The sequence below is a fragment of the Xiphophorus couchianus genome, chromosome 18 (assembly GCF_001444195.1).
Source record: "Xiphophorus couchianus chromosome 18, X_couchianus-1.0, whole genome shotgun sequence".
NCBI classification, from domain to species: domain Eukaryota; kingdom Metazoa; phylum Chordata; class Actinopteri; order Cyprinodontiformes; family Poeciliidae; genus Xiphophorus; species Xiphophorus couchianus.
The window spans coordinates 4,239,139-4,256,586 of record NC_040245.1 but is presented as its reverse complement, the minus strand read 5'-3'; the positions used below and the strand labels follow the sequence as shown (position 1 = coordinate 4,256,586).

The 17,448-nt window shown below is 38.7% G+C and overlaps 1 protein-coding gene across 4 annotated transcripts in view; it reads right to left on the bottom strand.

Annotated features, from left to right (window-relative positions):
- slc8a2b (solute carrier family 8 member 2b) overlaps positions 1-17,448 on the bottom strand; it is a 102,421-nt gene that overhangs the window by 46,526 nt on the left and 38,447 nt on the right. For 3 of the 4 annotated variants that reach the window (XM_027999426.1, XM_027999425.1, XM_027999427.1), the window contains one exon: positions 9,026-9,058. The exons of the other annotated variant lie outside the window; for it this stretch is intronic. The gene's annotated coding sequence lies outside the window, so the exon portion shown is untranslated. The remainder of the gene's footprint in view (positions 1-9,025; positions 9,059-17,448) is intronic. 4 annotated transcript variants of the gene reach the window in all.

Here is a 17,448-nt window from a genome sequence, read left to right as displayed (position 1 = left end):
TGAATAAAGTCAAAAAGTTATGACTTTATTTTCCTAATTTTATTTTTATTTTCTTACTTCAACGTAATTTTTTATAACACATTTATGAGGATGCTACAATAGAATAACTAATACGGAAGAGGATTAGTGCCACTGACTTTAATCTGACATTTCTGACTTTGATCTCAGAAGATTAGAGACAAAATTCTGAGAAAAAAAGTCAGAAATCTGAGTTTAAATTTTGAGATTAATAATTATTTTTCTTCTTCTCAGGGTCCCCTCGTCCTCTTCCTTAATCTTAAAGTAACCCTGTTTTGACTCATTAATCCTTTTGGGTTTTGCAGAATAAAACAAACCTGACGATCCAGAATATTTCTGTTATTTTAAAAACTCTTGGTGTTTGTAATCCTTCTCCCTGAAGCTGCTCCTGTTTTAATCTGAGTCACAGATTTAAGTGAAAGCTCAGCTAAAAGGCTGGAGATGTATTTAGCAAGCAGACGTCTAGTTAGCTGCTATGGATTTTAGAGGATCATCTTTCCAGGTAATGACTTTCCTCCATCAGCCATAAGTTAGAAAAACATCGGTAATAGAGAACGCTCTGGTTCTCTTTCTGTCCAGGTCAGTTTCTTCTTCTTCTGACAGGAAACATTTCAGCGTGCAGAACAGTCTGTTCCACTGAACTGGAATGAGGACAGAAAGATGAGAGTTGGATTTAAAAATGGAGTGCTGCTGGTTCTGATTTCTGCAGTAATGGAAATGTGAAGCTGCAACATGAATCAGCATAGTTAAAGTAAATCACATGCAGTGTCACAACGGGCACTGAGACCGAATCGACAACGAAACTAAACCAAAAACATTTTTCTCCACCTCTAAAGCATCTTACTGCACAAATTATCCTCCTTATTTTCTGTTGTTTGGATTCATTTACATGAATCTGTTGCAGCCCAAACATTTGTCAAAAATTTGATTAAACTAAACTTGACACAATAATAATTTTCGATAAAATTTTCCGGAATTTATCGCGATAAATGATAATATTGTTGTTTTGAGATCATTTTCGGGTAATATAATGATAACAATGCAAGAACCCATTTTCAAAGATCAATGGACTTTAAGAACATTTAACACTGGAACTGGAAGACATTTTAAATATCAAAAATAAATAAATCAAACAACAGAAACAACAAATAAAATTAATTGTGAAGTCTCTGTAAACTAAGCTTAGTCGAAAATAAAACAGACTTTTATCATCCAGTTTGAGATAAATAAAACCAATAAATGATTCAAATGGAAATTATTGACTTTGTTTTAATTTATGATGCGATTAGCTGATTTATTGATTATTGTGACCGGTTTGGATTCAACCAGATAAAAACCTTGGCAACAAAGGTTTCCCACACGACTGCTGTGGGTTTTTCTGATCGAAACATTTTAAACTCAAAATAGTTTCGAAGAACAGTCTCTTTGTCCATTTATTCTACAATTCAGCAGCAAACCTTTTTATTTTAATTGAAAATGTTGATTATTTTGTCTTTTCAGTGATTTTTCAAGTAGAACTTGAACAATCTAAAAATCAGTGAATAATTTAATATTTAAAAATTACATAATCAGACGTACCAAAATATAAAGTAAAGTGGGAACGTTGGTATTTTAAGGAAAAATTCATACAAGTAACAAAAAAATAAAGAAAGTTTTTCCAAATCAGTTTCTTTCAATAAAAAACTGGTGAAGCTTTAACAGAAGCTGCAGCCGTGAGTCGGTCTGGTTAAAACATGTTTGTTTTTCATTCAGTGGGAAGAAAATCCAGAAATTTTACTCAAATAAGAGAAAAAATACTTCAAAAATAAAATTAGTCAAGTAAAAAGTACAGCGTAGTAAATAAAAGTAAATTTAAAAAAGTTACTGAAGTAAATGTAACTAGTTAGTACCGGACTCTGTGTGTGTAATGAAGTGTAAAAACAACATCCCATAATATGTTTAAATTATATGTGCATGCAGTGAATGAGAGCGTCTTGATGGATGGTTGCATTCAAACTGCCCCTCCCTGTTTTCTCTTGTGTAAGCCTGATAATATGTGTGTGTGTGTGTGTGAGTGTGTGTGCGCGTTTGTTTCTAATACCTTGTGGGGACCATTTTCCTGACATATACTACGTTGTGGGGACACACTGCTCTTTGTGGGGACTGAAGCCTGGTCCCCACAAGGGGAAACGTTGTTTTTGGGTCAGATTTAGGACTAAGGTGTGAATTAAGTTTTGGTTAGGGTTAGGTATGTCATGGGGAGGGTTAGGGTAAAGGTAAGGGCAAGGTTTAGGCTGTAGAAATGGAAGTCAATGGAAAGTGCCCACAAAGATAGCTGCGCAAACGTGTGTGTGTGGGCGTGTGTGTGTGTGTGAGTGTCCAGCCTCATTAAAGGCCATCTGAGCTGGAGGCAGCAGCATTGCTATAGGACATTAATATGAGAGACGTGATGTTGTGCCATGTTTGCTGGTTAATGAATTTAAAATGAGAAAAGGTTTTTCTGCTCTGATAAAATGTCTGCAGTGTTCAGAGATCTGGTGCTAACTGCTAATCTGATGGCAGAATCTGCCTGTGCAGCAACAACCAGCAACCTGAAGTGAAATTAGTAACATTTAATGTTTTTATCTAAAGTTAACTCAGTGATAAATAATAACAATCTAAACAAATCAAGCTAGCTATTAGAAACTATCTAATAAATAGCAGTAGTGACATGCTAATGCTAACAAAGCTAAAACTTTTGTTTGGTAATTTACCTTTTTTTGCCGTCCGGTTGTTTTTCTTCTCACAATCTATATGTGACATTTTGCCACAAACACAAAAGGACCAAAAGTGAAAAATAAGAAAGAGAAAAATGTTTCCTCGCAGAAACATCAGACTGTTTTCACACGTGATGGTTCAGTAGATTTGGCAGTTTGGGTCAAACCAGCCAAACCCTTTGAGCAAATTGTTTTGTTTTATTTCCTTGCCGACTTGAAATAAGACAAAACTAAATTACAATTAACTGTTCAGCAAGTTACAGAAACTTGTTTAAAGTCAATTATTCATTAATATTGATGAAAAAGTTTTAGTTCTACTGGTAGATTATTTCTCTTATAAAAAGAGAAAAAGGTCTTATTATAAGTGAAATAATCTACCAATTGAACCCCTTAATATTTTCAATTGTAATTTAGTTTTGTCTTATTTCACGTGATTGAAGATATTTGCACTAGAAATTAGACCAACATACTTGGTAAGATTTTGTGTTTTTGCAATGCAGACAAAATAATAATTCTGCATATTCTTGTACTTTTATTTTTGTCACCAAAGTTTCTAATTCAGCAGAATCTGAACAATAAGGACCAAGAAAGAAACGAGAGAAAACTCCTAAGTCTAGGAAACAAACAGCTAAAAGCGGAGCCGCTATTTTAGGTCCCCGGCGGTGATTAGCTTTTCTGTGGAATTAGAAAACGCTTTAATTTAAAAACTGTTTCATCACAGCAGCTTAACTTCAAAGTGGCACCAAATCCCAAAAGAGGCAGATTTATTTTTCCTTTAAATAATTCAAGTGTTCCAGCTGCAGAGCAGCAGCTGCCGCTTTTCTTCTCAGCCGAGTTACGATGAAATGGAAATTAGCCGAGCAACTTTACAGCAAGCCTAATCAAATCCAGGAGAGATGCTACAGGAAACCACCAAAGACACGGCGAGCGTTTCTCCTTCTTCTGAGCCAATCAGATCCATCCATCTCCGAACATACAGTTATAATTACAAAAGCTGTGCGCTCCATCGCAGCGCCGTAACCCAGCAGCAGCACCAGAGGCGGGTACAGTACCCAAAAAGTAAAGAGAAGCAACAAATTACTTAAGTAAGAGTAAAAAAGTATTTGGTAAAAGGTCTACTCAAGTACTTTGTAACTGATCAAATTATCAATTATTTAATATTTAAAAATGACATCATCAGACAAACCAAAATATTAAGTTGTGTGGATTTTGGTATTTTAAAGACAAACATGCCAATAATTCCCATCAGTAACAAAAAATAACAAAATCAGGCAAAATATATTTTTTCCAAATCAGTTTCTTTCAATAAAAAAAACAAAAAAAAGAAACTTTAACAGAAACTGCAGGTGTGTGTGAGTCTGGTGAGTTTTTGGTTAAAGTGTGTGTAAGGATCTGGGTTTTTGTGTGTGATTATTTAACTTAGTCTCTGTGTTGTCCTGTCGAGTCCCTGCTTGGTCCCACCTGTCTCTTCTTTCATTATTTTATACTCGCCTGTCTTAGTTTCCCTGCTGGATCCTTGTTGTCTTCCTGAGTTCTGTCCCGTTTCTTCATGACGGCACGTTTGTTTTTCACAGTGATGGGTAGTAACTAGTTACATTTACTCAATTACATGTACTTAAGTAACTTTTTTGAGAAAAATTTAGTTTTTACTTTTGTGTAATTTTATTATGAAGTATCTCTACTCTTACTTGAGTAAAGTTTTTAGACTCTAACCACTGAATGAAAAACATGTTTTAACCAAGAAACAAACACAAACCATCACCTTCCTGAACATCCTGTTTTCTTTTTGTTGTTTCTGCCAGTAGTAACATCCTACTGATGATCATGTGACTTGTGTGATGCAAAAAAAAAAAAACTGTTTCCATTGCAGCTTTGCAAATTAAATCTATTTCAATACAGCCAAAAAACCCACCTCATTCTAACACAAATACATGAGTTTTTTCAAAATTGCTGTTTCCATTAAGCAAATTTATTTTCATAAGACATGAATTGTGTTATCATGCTGTAGCTAACAATCTGGTTTGTGTGCCATTTTATGTAGATCAAGCGGTGTAGAACCAACGTTTTATTTAGAAAAAAACCCCAAAGTTTTTTGGTTGAACCTTTTTCAACCCAGTAACAGAAGTAAAGTCGGTTTTCTTGTATTCCCTCTTTTTAAAACATGAATCGTGTTAGCATGCTTAAGCTAGCGATCCGGTTTGTGTGCCAGGGAGTTCAAGCTGTTTAGAACCAACATGTCAGTTAGAAAAAACAAACATCAACCTTTTTCCAAGTCAAAATAACAGAAGTACAGTTGGTCTTTCCTGCATTCAGATCCTACGCTGTACACTGATGTCGTCAAAGCAAGCGTTGTTCGTCTGACTCCATATTTAATGAACCACATGGGTATGTGTTTTCACTGGAGGTGGTGGGGCTAAGTGGTGATAAAACCCAACATGCTCTTCATTCTGCTTTGTTCCCTGACCTTATTAGGACGTGTTGAGCGAGAGGAAAGCCACACACATATTCCAGCAGGAGAGGATCGTGGGTACAAGTGTGTGGGTGGGAGAGAGGAGGGATTCAGAAAAACACGTCCTCTTGAACAAACACACATCCAGAGAGAGAGATGCTTGAAGTCATCAGCAGTCATTTCCTGGCTGTGGATCACGGTGCTTCTTCAAACAGCCTCAGTGGTCTTCAGCTCCCCTTTGGTCCACTCTCAGAAAGCCAATTACCACCCAAACCGCCCGCCAGTCATCCTCCACCTCTGTATCCAGGCAGAAGCCGATCACATAAACAAAACCTTCTACGGACGCAGAACTGCAGCTAGCATGAAGCAGGAAATCAGTCTGCAGCGAAGCGTAAAGATGATCTATTATGCTTCCTCAGGTCTATACAAAACATGTTCTTTACATGTTTTACACAAAATCATCCTTAGATCATGAAATTTTAGTCAACTTTTACACAAGCACCTGTAAATGGCTGCAAACAGAATCTCAATTATACAACCTGACATCTTTGAAAAGCAGAAGTGGAGCCTCCTGTACAACCAATAAAAATGCAGCAAGAGGTCTCTGAATAGTAAGTCAAAAACAAAACACTTGTGTTTTCTAGCAGCCATTGTCCGGCAAATACAGCGAAAAAACCAGCTGACCAAACATGCTGGAGCGCCGCCTGGGTTGCTAGGTAACAGACAAGGCTCAGCTGTGGTTGCTAGGTAACAGAGCCGTTAAGAATGTGACTAAACAATCAGGAGGTTTTTGAAACGGCTCATTTTCTAGGAGGCAATAAACATGAAGTTACAGCCAAACAACCAATGGGTGCTGATTGTTAGCGCTTGTTGTTTTTAGAAGCAGTTCTGACACGAATGGAAAAAATGTGTATTTTGGGTCTCCTTTAAAAAACTCATTACACAGACAACTGAGTCCCAAAATGAAAACGACGGCTTTATGGGGAGATTTGATCCCATCTAACTAACCGGCGTAATTGTTTTAAAGATCTAAAATGTTAAGCTGGTACTTTTGTCCAAAACTAAGCTCATATGCTTGAAATGGATTTGCTCATTTTACACATCAGGTGGTTTTCATGTTGTTCAAATATTTCTGAGTGAAATCAGAAACCAGAGGCAGAATCACACACTGGGGGTTTGATTCACTGTCATTTAACACACATAATGGCCGCCAGCTCCTTCTAATGAAGAAACATTGATTTTGTTTCAGTCATTTCATCGCAGTAAGCGCACAGTGTGATGTGCATCAATCTGTTTTGCTCTGCGTATCAGAAGGAAAATGGGATTTCGGTGTGATAACCTCAGGAGAGCAGAGACGGTTTGGTTCTGGAAAGAGGCGGGTCGTCGCTTCGCGTCTTCTTTAGGCTCTCTGGTTTCATTCAGAGAAAACAGTTAAATGGAAACAAGAAAGTCTCTGCAGCGGGAGGCGGTGCAGATCTGAACCGGTTCAGATCTTACAAAAGAACTGGGAGTTCGTTGTTCAACAGCTGATTTCCCTCAAACCAGACAGCAGTCACATGTGGGGTTCCCCAAGGCTCAGTCCTGGGACTCCTCTCATTCAACATCCATCTGGTCCCACTGGCTCAGGTTACCACAGGAAATAAAACTAGATGACACGCAGCTCTACATTATGATGTCACCAGGTGACCTTTGAACCCATAAAATCACCGAACAAACGCTGAGAACAGATAAATATGTGGATGTGCCAAAACTTTGTCCAGCTGAACAGAAACTGTAGTTTTTATCTTTGGACTTGAAGAGGAACAATCTAGAGTTATAGATCTAGAGTATTAGATCTAGAGTTATAGATCTATGGTTACTGGAAATAAGACAAAACTAACTTATAAGTAACTTTTCAGCAAGGAATATGAGCTTGTTTTAAGTGAATAATTCCTGAATATTGATGAAAATATCAAGGAGTTCAATTGACAGATTATTTAACTTTTAACAAGACATTTTCCTCATGTTGCATATTAAGGAATTATCCCCTTAAATCAAGCTTTCTTGCTGAAAATACTTATGATTTAGTTTTGTCTTATTTCCAATAAACTAAGATATTTACACTTGAAACTGGATTAAAATACTTGTTAAGATTTTGGGGGTTTTGCAGTGTAGAGGACTAATGTCCCAGCAAGGTCCAGAGAAACTCATCCATGTGTTTATCTTTAGTTCAATTACTGCAACAGTGTCTTCACAGGACTGGTTACAAACCAACCAGATGGGGGCGCTCATCTGAATCACTGACTGTAGAACAGCAGAAACTCTTTTAGAGTTGCTTTAAAACCATAATAAACTGAACAGTGACCGACACATCTGACTTAACATAATGGTGGCACTTGAGAAATAAAATGTTTATCGTTGTTTCATAATTGGTTACTGTTTCATGTTTTTGTAGTGTAAACCACTTTAAACTGCCTTGCTACTGAAATCTGCAACAAATTACATAAATGTTGAATTTTTCTTCAGTTCTATGTCTAAATAAAGAAAATTTAGGCTCAAATCTCCTAAGAATTTTCCTCAGGAAGTCTTTTGTTTATGTCTGAGTTCTGTCTCTGAAATAAAGTCAAACTTTCCTCTGATGGCTCAGGAGCCATGCTGAATCCTACATGAGAATCTCTGACCTTCTCATTCTGAATTACAACTTCTAATTTTTTATGTTTCTGCCTGGTAAATCAATGAGCCGGACCTCGGAGGACCACAGAAAGCCACGCAGACTGAATGGAAAGTTACTGTAACAGAAGACCTTCTGCACTGGAAATACTGTAAAACCTCAATAATTACAAAACATTATCATCCGACTGTCACTTGGTGAAGGTTTGGGGTATATTAAAAAAAAAAAAAGATTGTTGCACTTAGGAAATTAGGAAAATAAATGTTTTTAATATCAGGTTGACTCGTAATTGGCTAAAAAAAACTGGGATCGATTCATCTTTGAAAGCAGACACAGCTGGAGGAAACAGTTGGTTAACCTGAGAGCTGCACACGCCCACACACACACACACACCCACACACACCCCACACACACATACACATCTTGTAGCGGCTCTCTGTTTCCAGGCTAGTGGATAGCGGCAGCGTGGTGTTTAGTATTCAGAGCGGATGGATGAACCCAGACGAGAGCTGGCTGCAGAAACAAAGCAGCCTCTCTGTGACTCTCACCCTGTGTGAGTTTGAGACTGTTGTTCATGCATAAACCCTCTGATACTCACTGCTTCTCACCAGCAGCCTGCGTTTGTGTGTGAACGGATGACTGACGATGCATTCACACCTTGCAGTCCGGTAGACTCGGTTCTATTGGGACCAAAGTTTCATCATCTGGAGAACCTCCAGCTGATGAAACCTCTGAACCTCTCTTTCTCTCTGACAAACCAACCTGTTCCCCTCCTAGCCTGAAAAAATCTATAATATACCTTTCCAGGAAGTATTTCTTTTAGCCAATGCGTGAATTAGCTAACAGGGCAGATTGTGCAGTGATGGGTTAAACAGTTTGAGGTTTTTCACCAAAAACAAAAGTAAAACAACCGCTCCAATTTAGTTTCCATTTGGTGAAGAAGGAAGTTGCGTTCAGGGTCGTCAGAGATTTCTGTGTCGTTTCTTTCAGTGGTTCTTGGTGCAGCGCCCCCACAGGCCAGGAGGGGAACAGGTTGGTTTGTCTCAGCAGAGAGGAAGAGAACCACAGCAGCTGGAGGTGGAGCAGATGTTTAAACTTTGGTCTCAAACCGAGTCCAAGTGGAAAAACAGCTTCATTTTCAAACCAGTCAGGCATGCAGGAGGTTTTACTCACCCAAATCAAACTCATGGAGTTGTGTTGCTTCACCTGCCGAGGAAAAGAGAAGAAGGACTAATTAATACAGAAAATATGTGTTTTATTTTCTGATATGTTAACTAAACTTTAACTGCAAACTGTATGATCCTGGACATTTTCAGCAGCATGTTTCTGCACCTGAATTTGTTTCAAACCGATCAATGAAGAACTTGTTTGGTGTTTTGTCTCCACGGCAGCTGTAGAAAATCATCGACGGCTTCAGGCCAATATTTCTCTACATAACTTAATTGTATGTTGGATTTTGCACCGGTTAGCGCAGCGCACAGAGAGGTGGGTGGTGAAAATTTAATTCTCTGCTTTGGTTTTTATCAGCAGAGACCGCTTCCATCCCTTCTCACGTCAGAGCATCATTTATTTAAGTTGTAATGCTGTTTTTTTCTGGTTGCTGCTGAATGAAAGCCGGTTTGCAGCCTCTGCCGGGGTGAGTTAAGTGTAAAGAGGGGAAGCGTGGGAATCTGAGCGCCTTGCCGGGTTTCAGCGGCTGATGACATGCCAGAGCTTCAGCCGTTCATTCAGCTCTTTGTCTGCACGTCTCGGCGCTCACCCAGACGTGACTCAAATAACAACGAACCTCCTCTCCTTACGACCCACAACTGGACAGATTGGGTTATTGATCGGCGGGTTCTTTAAGCGCTGAGGCTGATCCGAAATCTGACAACTCTGATGCAATTATTAGCATCAACAAGAAAGCGAAAGAAAAGCTGAAGAAATCTTCCTTTTTTTAGAGAGGATTTGTGTTTGTGGTTTATGATTGTTGCCACGCAGTCACAGCCGAACAGTTATCTAAAAAATAAATTAAAAATACTTTTTAACATCACTTTTATTGTTCCCTAATGGTACTACAATATATGGTGATAATGTCTTAGGTTCATACGCTGCCTTCATGTCCATCAGTCTGTCGCTGTTACCAACTCCACAGTGAGGAATGTATGATGTCATCGCCTCATTTCCATATTTGGTCATTTGTCATCTGGCAGTAAAAGAAAGGCATTTCTAATTTGGAAAGCCAAAAACTGTTTCTAAATACTCCAAATATGTTTAGAACTACAAACAAACTTTATAAAATAATGTAAATAGTTTTACTGCATTAATCAGTTTTGTCCGATATCAAATTTAACCAGAAGACAGTAATCAGTTTATTTTAGTGCCACATTTTTGATAAAACAAACAAACAAAAAAAAACGATAGGTCACATAAAAAAGTTTTATTTACATCCTTTGTAACCCAGATCTTGCAGATGCGTGATTCAACTGCAGAGTGAACGCAGAGCAGAGTGGAAACGCTCCAGGGTTATTTATGAAGATTTCATGTTACTTTGAGGCACAAACAACGAAAAACCATGAAATGTTTACCTGTCAAAATGCCAGGTTTAATTAACGCATAAAGTATTTGCTGCTGGCGCCTTCTGCTCAAGTTCAAAAAGCATCGGTCTGAGTTCATTCCCACCAGCCCTGTTCAGTCCGCTTTAATCCAACTCCAGTCCGTCTGCCCAGAAAGCCCAGTCTGGACTGGTCCGGTCCGGTCCGGTTGGTGAGGAGTGTGAAAGTTCAAACCAAAACGTGAACTCTGGTCCCCCTACAAACCTCGGTCTGGGTTCGGATTGAAAGCATATGAACAGCAAGCAGCCCGGAGACCGCTTCAAAAGCAGGAAGTAGCCTACAGCGCAGGGCATCCTGGGTAAATACAACCAAAACAAACGTGCTAATCTAGCGCTAGCGGGAGAAATGACTCACAGTTTTTAGCCAAAAACAAAAGAGGAATCTACAACCACTCAAATCTTACTTAACTCCAATTTAGTTTCCATTTGGTGAAGAAGGAAGTTGCGCTCAATTGTCTTCAGAGGTTTTTGTGTCATTTCCTTCAGTGGTTCTTGGTGCAGCGCCCCCACAGGCCAGGAGGGGAACAGGTTTTTGATTAAATTGGTTGGTTTAATAACTGATTTGTATTTTATGAATATATTGTGTAAAACAATAAATTAAGAGGCAGGATAAATCTGTTTTTGTAACTTAGACCTGATTTTTGATTTCACTTGTCACTAATATTCAGTAGCTTTTGGAGGAATGTTGCCACTGATAAAACTAAAAGCCAAAAGTCTCTGGATGCTTAGGAAAAGCTTGTTTTCTGTTTACCAACATAAACAGACGGTCTCTGTGGTACAACTCTTGTTTTTCTTTCAACCTCTGTCCCTCAAGTGTGTTTCTGTTTGTTAGGAATGATTGTGCTAATTATAATCCGTGCTGTTAATCAGGTTTTGACTCCTCTGGGTAGGTGGGAGCAAACAGCATTGCTGAACCGTGCATAAACTCCCTGTTTCTGTTGACAGCCTGTGGACGGCGGCCAAAAGCTGAAGCTAGTGACATGAAACGGATTAAACCAGCTCCAAAGGTGCGTCGAAGCAATTAGTTAGAAGCAGATGTTTGACGGCATTAGCTCAGGACAAAGATTTATATTTGAATGTTCACCTGATCTGCTTCTTTCCAAACAAATATTCTTTTCAACGTGTTAAAAAAAATAGCACCTGTCGCAGATAGAGCTGCTGGGCCTGCTGCGCTGAAGAACTCCTTTAATGGAGCCATTTTACACTGTGAGGGAGATCCTGAAGGACATTTTTTATTTTAATTATTGACGTCAGTGAGATTGTAGTCTTGCATAATTCAAAATGTGACCACAAAGCGTGTATTAATCTATCTGGTTGCTTTCCAATTGTTTTGATAGCAATGCTATTAATGTTAATATCCTCAGCACACCTTTAACTGACCACAAAGCAATATTAATGCAAATCTCTATGAATCCTAATACTCACCCCGGGGGGTCTTACTGAAAACCGAGCAGCTCTGTCCTTAAACATGAGGCAGCGTCTAAAATGGTTCATTCATTAATCCAACGCTTCGCAAATAAATCTGGTAGGAAGAACATTTTGTAACAACTGGGAACTCTCAAAATTTGAATCATCAAAATTTCTGAGAACATATGCCAAGTTTGATTGCTAAGAATAAAAGAGCAGAAGAAGAGAATGTAATTTCAGAAAACACATCAATAACCCAAAAAATGCCAGAAAACCTAAAATGAACAAATTCACTTAATCTGTCTGCAAAATGAACTGGGTGACATTTACAGACTGAAAGCTGAAGGAGCGCTGGTGAGAAGCAGGAAAAGATGGAAGGAGGACAGAATAGTTTTTTTGACTTGAACATTTTCATGCCAGAATTAACACCATTGAAAATCTGAACATTGATGGAGACGTCACTGATGAACCTCGAAAAATGGCCAAATATTGTTCAGAATTTCATACTAAATTATTTGAACCAGAATACGACGGATATTTTACCTGTCGATCTGTGGGATCTCCTACGGAAACTAAAACAGTTTATATCAACTTGATGTGATGAAACTGTGATGAGCCAATAATATTACAGGAAATCATTCAAGTCCAATAAGTGTCGGTGTTAAACCTTTTCTTTCAAGAAAATTTCTGAGTTTTGTAGAAAATGTTTGACTTTTCAAACTGTGAAATTTCCTAAGTTTTTTCTCAAAAACTTCAGAGATTTTTTGGTGGAAATTTATTCCTTTCTTTTCTGTCTACAATCGCTCTTATACGTCACTGAACAGTGTGAATGTGAACCGCAGCAGCTGAAAGTCTTTCAGACTATCAGGTGGGAAAACACCCCAAAATATTATGTTTGCTTAAAATCCGAGCTAATGTCTGAAACCTTATAAAACTGAAGCGATGTCATAAATTCATTGATGTGAATTCCTTCACATCAATGTGACAGACTGAAGGTTTCATTACAAGATGCTTAATCATGAGGTGTTCTTACTTTTTCCCTTCCAGCTTCATGTTGTGGTTTCTGTTGTAGGTTTAGTTCAGAGACTAATGAAAAAGAGATGTGCACAGAAAGTCAGAGTGTGAAAGAAATCAATTATTCCTCCAAGAAAATTTCCTGACTGGTTCACATTAACCTGCAGCCAGACCGAAAGATTTATGGCTTGATGACGATCAAACTTCTGATCATAATGACATCAGAAAGTCCTCAGGCTGCCACGGGAAGCCATCCATAACCTGGCCAGAGTGCAATATTTATTAACATGTGATAAATGTAACATTTCAGACGTGCCGCTTGTTATCAGAGAGAGAAAGGAAAGTAATGAAGCCATCAGTTCCTGACGAATATCTGATTATAGTCGCATTTCTCATCATTTACATGCAGAAAATGAAAAAGATGTAATTTTCCTGTAATGCTAACGAGCTCTGCGCTCCGTCGGGGAGACTCATCACTGCCCAGGGTTGAAAATGAAGTTAAGTTGTCAAAAGAAATGACTTTGTGTAATAAAATGCTTCATTTATTATTCCGTATTTCAGACTATCTTACTCTGTGCACTTTTACCTGAATTAAATTCAAATAAACGTAATTACAGCTACATTCACAGTAAAGCAGCTTCGGTTTATAAAGCCTGTGCAAATTGAGCTGTTAAGGACAGGGCTGAATCGGTTAATCGGACTAACCACGATGAATCAATTATTAAAGTAATCGTCAAGCAGTTTAGTAAACGATTAATCGCTAACTGGAGTAACAGACTCAAAAAAGGCCATTTGCTGAAAGACCAGGGCAGAAAGTCAGAGCAGCAAATGTTTTAAATAACAGGTCCTGCCAGCAGTCTGGCAGTATGTCAGACATTTAAAACTAAAAAAAATAATCAATAACTATCAATATACTGGTATGAAACACTTATATTGTAATTTTCCAGCCATATTGTCTGCATTTTAAAAGGCGGGTTGTGGTTCTGGTTGTGGCAGTACAAATACTGTAATGTAGTTTCCCAGTAGAGTAACTGACCACTCAGGCTGTGAGGCTTTCATTGTCTTCATCAGAGAGTCCGTCTCTGTAGCGCCGCCCTGGAGGTAAAAGTCGAAACAGTTCATGTCCAGCATGTGTGTGATCTGCAGAGTCAGTAACAATCCTCACTTCAAACCTGTTCATTTGTTTCATATGTGATGAAGTAAAAAAGCTGCATAAGTGTGAAAAGTTCTGCAGTTAGACTGGAGCCATGAGGGTTGGACAGGAAACAGACAGAACCGACTCGCTGTAATTAAAGTCATTAATCGCATGTTTTCCTCCGTTGTTTATTTGCTGCTTGTGGAGAGAGAAAGCTCCTCCATCCTGGATGGATTCACCTGCTCTGCTTCAGTTTCTGGGTTCCACTGAATGAACTATTTTGTTGTTGTTTGTTTGTTTGTGGAGCAGCAGAATAAAAAAATCAATGTGAGTAAAATGTGGAGCCAGCTCTGGCGTCTCAGGCGTCAGGCATGTCTCCCGTTATTAACTTCCTCTTTCTATGTGTGTGTGTTTGGGATATGTTATTGCTCATTTCTTCTTCTCTTGTTCGCAGCAGAGCGGTGCTGTTTGTCCTGTGAAAACGTGTCCCTGTGTGAGGAAAGAAGATGTGGAGTTTGGCTGCAAGGATCAGATTTCATGTAAAAAAAAACAAAACAGAAAACTATTTGTTTCTTTCTTTACACAGTTCTGGATGTATTTAAACAGTTTCCCCATCAGGTTCTGTTCCAGTTGTCTGGATCATGTTTACCTCCTGACTTTATCTGAACATGTTTAAAGGTCTTTGTAGCAGATTGAATCCGTAATATTTCAATATTTTGGTTAAACATTCTCTGTTCGATTTGGGACCAAAACTTCATCATCTGCTTCACCTCCAGCCGCTGTGGTTCTCTTTGCTCTGAGTCAAACCAACCTGTTCCCCTCCTGGCCTGCGGGGGCGCTGCACCAAGAACCACTGAAGGAAACGACACTGAGCGCAACTTTCTTCTTCAGCAAATGGAAACAAAAATGTGGGCATCAGATTTTAGTGGTAGCAGGATTTCTCTTTTGTCTTATAAAAAAACCACAAGCCATTTCTCCCGTTAGCGCTGGGCTAACGTGTTTGTTTGGGTTGTTATTACCCAGAATGCCCTGTGCTGCAGTTCACTTCCTGTTTTTGGAGTGGTTCATTGACCACAGTTCACATTCAGAATTCGTTTAGTTCCCCAAACAAACCAGAAAAACTGACTGAACTGGGCTGGAATGAATTCACTCCCAAATCTCTTTATAAATTCAAATATGCCTGAAGGAAACAACATGAAAACCTCTGAGGAAGACACCGAGTGCAACTTACAAAATGTAAAAAAAGATGGAGATTTTGGCATTCAGAGGATTTCTCTTTGGTCTTTGGTAAAAGCCACAACGTCTACAATTAAGATTTAGAGGGGCAGTGTTATATATTTTCATATTATTGCAGAATCTATGTTACCCTCAGTTGTTATAAAAATGCTGTATATATCTAACATAACTTAAAAGAAAATTGACTTTGTAAATTGACGTCTTGAAATTGGGCCTCCGTCTCTTTAAGAAGTTTCTCCTGTTTGCGCCTTCAGGAAGTCACAACTGAGGAAAAGTTACACTGCAGATTATTTCACTAATAAGGTCACATTTTCTCCCATGTTTAAAGTGCAATAATGTTCATATTTAATTCATTTTTAAAAATGATTGGCTTAAAACAAGCGCCTACATTTTTCTGAAAAATTACTTGCAGGGTTTCTTTTATGTCAAATGTCAGGATAGTTTAACTAGAAACAAGACCAAAAACACACGTTAAGATTTTGTGCTGTATTTTTATTCTGACCTGCTTTTGGAGCATCTCAGTGACCAGGAAAAGAGAAAAATGAGAATAATGTTCGTCTTTCTGGCTAAATTTAAAACAAGAGATTTGGACTCTTGAATTTAGGCTCTGCTCTCCTGATGCGTCACAGTGAAATCAATCCCATCCTGCTGTCAGATAGTTGGTAAAAAGTCTCTGGAAGTGTCATTAAAAGCTGCACAGCAACGACAGAATGATGCAAGAAAACTGAAAAATAAAATTTAAAATGCCCCGGATTAGATTCTGGGAACCTTTCTTCTGTTTTTGTTGTTTTTATTTTATAATTAATTTTAAAAATAAACAGACTTCAAGGTTTGTCACCAGCTTGGTGCTGAATATACTGTTTTAATGACAGAAGTGGGAATTAAAGACGGTATAAAGCATGGAAGCAGAGGCCGACGTTCGTTGGGATGAATAATCGTCGCGGCCCAGCGGAGGAACCGTGATGGACAGTCAGAGACGGTGTCCAGTTAAAAGGAACAAACGGCTGCAATAAATCTTTCAGCTCGACGCGCAAACAAAGACGAGCTCCAGAGGAACCGCAGAGTCAGAGAAAACACAGCCGACAAGATAGGAAGAAAGAGTCAAACGTTTTGTCCAAAGTTAATTTTAAATTATTCTTCCTTAACACATGCAACCTTCAGATAGTGGTCTGTGGTGGTGTGAATGGTGAGGCAGACGCAGCAGATCCAGCGTGAGATGATTATGGTGATTTAATGGTGAAAATCCAGAACTCCAAAACACAAAAACAGTCCTAAAACCAGGCGCCACGGCTGAGCAGAAGCTCAACGCTGGTAGCAACTGGCAAACGAAAGGACAAGAAACAAACAGCTGGACGACTGACTGGTAGATAGACAAGGACCCGACAAAGACACAGAGACACAGGTGACATTAAATACAAAAGGGGTAGAGGAACGAGACACACCTGGGAACAATCAAAGGGAGGACAGGACAACACGGAGACTCAGAAAACTCGAAATAAATACACAGAAAAACACAGATCGTGACACCTGCAGCGAAAAGCACAGGAGCGCCATGGAAACGCTCTGCAAAGAGGCGACCGACATTTTCTGGACCTCAGCGTCTCAAAAAACAAAAAAAACAAAAAAAAAGACTGGATTTCAGGAAATCACACGCATACTTAGAACAGGGGTCCTCAACCTGTGGCTCTGGGGCCCCCATGGGGCCGTTTGGATCTTCCAAAATGGTTCAAAGTTAAAATGATAAAGAATCAACTAATGTTTTAAAAATGAATTTAAGAACAAGTTTGAGCTGCTTGTTTCCATGTAATAAATACATTTTACAGGATAAAATGACACTATAAAACCTTTTTGTTGGGAAATATTTTCATTTTCCATCAGTTTCGGTCCCGGGGGGGAAGACTATCCCGAGCTCGCCGAGCAGACCGCCTGCTCACGGCGATCCTCGGCTCACGGTCTTCTGCCGGGTCCAAGAAATTGTACCATTAAATCTTTTTAACTGCTATTTTCTTCTCTGTGTGAGTCTCTCCAGATTGAATTACCTTCATTTCTCCGGTGGCATCTACAATTTTTTTAGAAATAATTTAAATTCAGTACAAACAATTAAAACTGAACACTGCAAAACACAAAATATTACCAAGTAATTTTAGTTCAGTTTCTAGTGAAAATATCTTGGTACATATAAGTAATTTTTCAGCAACATATGAGCTTGTT